We start from the raw sequence: 5680 nt of genomic DNA, 5'->3' as shown, positions 1-5680 counted from the left end.
AACCCCGCCCTAGGTGACCATAAGATGTGTACACCTTTATTATTGTACACCTTTTTTTTTGTAAAGATTACATACTTTGGTTATATGTGAACATTTTGATCCTACTATTGATATGTATTTTGTGTGTTTGTATAACTTTATAAACTTATTAATTTAATACAAATGGAGCTCATGTCTCGTACAACCTCAAGGATTAGATGCTTTGTAATTACAAATGTAGACGAACAAATCAAGGATGGCAGCTTGTTAATAAAAGTACTTTTTATGCTGGCATATGGTCGGTAACGCGGCCAGTGTATGTTCGTATCCTATTCGTATTCCCATAGAATCGGGTGGCATTTGTCGTTAACGCGGCAAGTTGGTGTCGTCCGCTAGTGCATATATTATTTTTTGCATATTGCGGCATTTGATCGTTAACGTGGTCGAAAAAATATTGTAAATTTGCTTGCATATTACGGCATATGATCGTTAACGCGGTCGAAAAAATGTCGTAAATTTGTTTGATTTGACTTGTATTGTTTTTATTGTGTTTGATCCATGCGATACTTGGTTGCTAATGCGGCATGAGTATTTCATGGATCAAAGTTTACATCATATTGTCTAAACGTTTTATTTTATAATATCGTGATTCGTAACTCGAAAAAATGAATCTCTCTCTCTTCCTACCCCCTCTCTCTCTCATGATACACTTCACAACTCTTTCTCTCTCTCTCTCTCTCATGATACACTTCACAACACGATAGATGTGTAGATAAGGATTTCTTTTTTTTTCTCTTAAAATATACATAATTCTTAATAATTTCTTTTTTCTCCCTCTATTTACTTAAAAATTAAAACAGTACATTATTTTCCTCTTTAGGAACTCACAAAAATATTAAAAATATCATCTAATGTTTCTTCTCTCTATCTGTCACAACTCCCTCTCTTCCTCTCCTCTCTCTCTCTCTCTCTCTCTCTCTCTCTCATGATACACTTCACAACTCTCTCTCTCTCTCTCTCTCTCTCATGATACACTTCACAACTCTCTCTCTATCACGATAGGTGTGTAGATGAGGAGTGCTTTAGGAATACAAAACATTATTTTCCTCTCTTTACGAACTCACAAAACTATTAAAAATGTCATCTAATGTTCTCTCTCTCTCTATCTGTCACACCTCTCTCTTCCTCCCCCTCTCTCTCTCTCTCTCTCTCTCTCTCTCTCTCTCATAATACCCTTCACAACTCTCTCTTTCTCTCTCTGTCACTCACGATAGGTGTGTAGATGAGGAGTGCAACATGTATACACTTGATAAGTAATAATGCACTTGTTGCGGTTGTGTAAGATTCCTCCCCAGCCTCTCAAAATGTCCAGCATATTCCCTTGTAATCAATTCCCTCTTCAGAAATATAAGAGATCTTGTCTCTGCCTGTTTTGGCATAGAGAGAGAAAATATTCTAGAGAGAGAATATTCAGATTTTGAATATTTTTGGATAGAAAAATATCTCATCTTATTAAAATGAATTCCCCTGAAACAGAAATTTAGAAAGAATTTTCCAATGTGCAATTGAAATTAATTGGAAATGGGTATAAAGGACCTTAGCCTAAGGGTCTAGATTTTCAAAAATTTTAGATTATGGTCCAATTAAGGTTCCTTTGGGCCAATAAGATCAATCCATGTGTAGGGAGGAGATAAATCCAATTTGTAAAAGAAGATACCCAAAAATGAGTAAATGCTCACATAAGATGAAGAGTTGACTATGTACAAGGTTTATTAGTAAGAAACTATGAGTAATATAAAAAATATGAGATATTTTGCGTATCCAAAAATGAGTAAATGCTCACATAAGATGAAGAGTTGAAAATGTACAAGGTTTATTAGTAAAAAACTATGAGCAATATTAAAAATATGAGATATTTTGGGTATAATAATTCCATTTTGACACATATGTGAGGAAGGGGAGTCCATTAAAGGAGGTGCATATTTCACATGCTTGAATGAGTTTTAAACTCAAAAATAATGTGATATTTTTATCTCTCCTCTCTCTTGAATCAAACCAAATCAAAATAGAACCAAACCGAATCAAAAAGTAACCAAACTAGGTCCAAATCTAGTCCAAATTCAACCAAACTGAATCTAGAAAATTCTAGAATTCAGTTAGCTTTGGTTAGAGCTTCCCTCTCCTATAAATAGAACACGAGTCCTTTGAAAAAAAAAAAGAATTTTACTATACTAGAGTTATGGTGAAATAATGCTAATTTCTACTATTCTCTAAAATTCTCTCCAAATTGAAGAAATTGGAGCTTCCCTCTTTCTTCAATCCCCATTGGTGGCTCCATCAACATACTTAACCAATTGATTGGTTGGGGGCCTCTACCGTGAACAAAGAATCAAGCAACATGTAAGGTAAATGGTGAATTTTGATCTTTTCTATAATTTCTCAATGCTTCTCTCTTCTCAACCCCTCTCAAGCTTGAGAAGCTTAATTGGAATGGTTTTTAAATGCTATTGAAGTTAATTGATGAATGGTAGTGAAGAGTTACATAATTTGATGAATGGTAGTGAAGAGTTACATAATTTGATGAATGCTATTGAAGTTAATTGATTAATGATAGTTAAGAATTACATAAATTTTCATTTATGCTTAATTCTAATGGTTTTATGTAATTTCTCTCTCTCACTCAAGAAATGGTCATACTCATGACCCATTCTCAATCCAATTGAAGCTTTTCATAAAGCTTTTCCTTAATCCAAGATTAATCTATGCTTGAGGCCAAATTAATGGCTTTTTTCTATGCTTTTAGTTTATGTATTTCATGAATATTGATGATTCAATCCATTATTGGGTTAATGATCCAATTAGGGATCATTCTAATCATTTTCTTAATGATAAGCATTATCCTTCAAAATAAATTGAGATTTATCAGTCATAGTAGCAGAGCTATGGCAAAATTTTTATAAAAATTACACATAAAATAATTTTATTCAAAGCATGAAAAGAGAACTTCCTACCATATTCTGGGAATTATCATCCTAGATTAATTGAAAGAATTTTATTGTAATCATGGAGAAATTGATTTTTATGTTATGCATAATTGATGATTATTTTATTGTAAAAGTGTTACTTTTATCATATTTAGATTTCATGCATAGAGGTATGCATAAAAGTTGATTATTTTAATATAAAAATATTTCTTTTATCATATTTGTATTTCATGCATAGAGGTATGCATAAAAGTTGATTATTTTAATATAAAAGTGTTTCTTTTATCATATTTGGATTTCATGCATAGAGGTATGCATAAAATATGATTATTTTATTATAAAAGTGTTACTTTTATCATATTTGGATTTCATGCATAGAGGTATGCATAAAAGTTTATTATTTTATTAAAAAAGTGTTACTTTTATCATATTTGGATTTCATGCATAGAGGTATGCATACAAGTTGATTATTTTATTATAAAAGTGTGACTTTTATCATATTTGGATTTCATGCATAGAGGTATGCATAAAAATTGATTATTTTATTATAAAAGTGTGACTTTTATCATATTTGGATTTCATGCATAGAGGTATGCATAAAAGTTGATTATTTTATTATAAAAGTATGACTTTTATAATATTTGGATTTCATGCATAGAGGTATGCATAAAAGTTGATTATTTTATTATAAAAGTGTGACTTTTATCATATTTGGATTTCATGTATAGAGGTATGCATAAAAATTGATTATTTTATTATAAAAGTGTGACTTTGATTATATTTGGATTTCATGCATAGAGGTATGCATAAAATTGATTATTTTATTATAAAAGTGTGACTTTTACCATATTTGGATTTCATGCATAGAGGTATGCATAAAAGTTGATTATTTTATTATAAAGTGTGACTTTTATCATATTTGGATTTCATGCATAGAGGTATGCATAAAAGTTGATTATTTTATTATAAAAGTGTGACTTTTATCATATTTGGATTCCATGCATAGAGGTATGCATAAAAGTTGATTATTTTATTATAAAAGTGTGACTTTTATTATATTTAAATTTCATGCACAAAGGTATGTATAAAAGTTGATTATTTTATTATAAAAGTGTGACTTTTATTATATTTGAATTTCATGCATAAAGGTATGCATAAAAGTTGATTATTTTATTATAAAAGTGTAACTTTTATTATATTTGGATTTCATGCATAGAGGTATGCATAAAAGATATTCTTTTTATACTAAAAGTGTGATTTTCATCGTAAATGGATTTTATGCATAACTTAGATGCATAAGAGAAATTCTTTTATTCTAAAAGTGTAATTCCTACCAAATTGAATTTATGCATAAAAGACTGATTTTTATTTCGAAAGTGTTAGTCTCCTTAAATGGAATTTATGCATAAATAAATGTGTAGAGAAATCTTATATCAAATATAAGAATTCTCTTAAAAAAGATATGAAATGTGATAAGATGTGATAAGAGGTGTATGAGATGTGATAAGATGTGATAAGATGCGTATGGGAAGTGATAGGATGTGATAAGAGGTGTATGAGATGTGAAAAGATGTGATAAGATGTGTATGAGATGTGATAGAATGTGTTAAGATGAGTTAGGATGTGATAAGATGTATATGGGATGTGTTAGGATGAGAATGGATGTAATATGGTTGTATGAATGTGATGTGGATGTATACATGTAGATGTATATGTATGAATGTGAATGTGGATGTGGATGTATGCATGTAGATATGGATGTGTAGGTATGTATGTGGATGTGTATGTATGAATGAGGAAGTGAAAAATGGATGTATGTATGTATGTGGATGTGGATGTGGATGTATGAATGAGGATGTGAAAATGGATGTATGTATGTAGATGTGGATGTATGGATGTGAATGTGAATGAAGAGGTGGATGTGGATGTATGGATGTAGATACGGATGTGGATGTATATATGTGAATGTGGATGTATGAATGAGGATGTGAAAATGGATGTATGCATGTGAATGTGGATGTATGAATGTGAATGTGGATGTGTGGATGTGGAAATGGAAGTATGGATGTATGAATGTGGATGTGGATGTATGCATGTAGATGCGTATGTATGAATGTGAAACTGGATGTATGATGTGGACGTACGAACATGGATATGTATGTAGAATAATGAATATGAAGGTGTATGTGAGATAATGTATAGTCTATATGAGTGAATGGAGGAGAACGAGTACACATTGAATGGAATGTGGAATAAGTAATGTGGTCCGAGAGTGGATAATATGGAAAGACGAGAGTTCGTTATAGAAACTGTATTTTGTGACTGTTTGTAAATGACTGTTTTATGTCAAGAATGCTGGGGAAGCATTTTGACCGTCTTGAGGATTAAGGTCACGAAGACCGAACTGATAAAGTTGCAACTGCTGACAGAGAGTCAATGGAGGACGTCTCGCGTAGCAAGGTCGATCGAGGTCTTGACCAGCCTCGGTTCGATTTAAATGGTGAGCTTCCGGTACGGTGGATGAGGGACCAAGGAAGCGGCCTATGAGTGAAGCGCTAGGTCACCTGCGAAGGATCCTAGAGGGTGCTGACCATACGGTGCTCGGGCTCTGGGTCGCCGAAGATACCCACACGTGTATCGTGGAAGATATTGGAACAAGGAATAAGAGTTGTTTTCTGAAGCCGGGCATGGATCTGGTTGACTGACCTTGCTGGTCC

This window comes from Cibotium barometz, chromosome 36, assembly GCF_041138505.1.
Source record: "Cibotium barometz isolate CiBa-2024 chromosome 36, ASM4113850v1, whole genome shotgun sequence".
Lineage (NCBI taxonomy): Eukaryota > Viridiplantae > Streptophyta > Polypodiopsida > Cyatheales > Cibotiaceae > Cibotium > Cibotium barometz.
Note: the sequence above shows the minus strand (reverse complement) of the source record.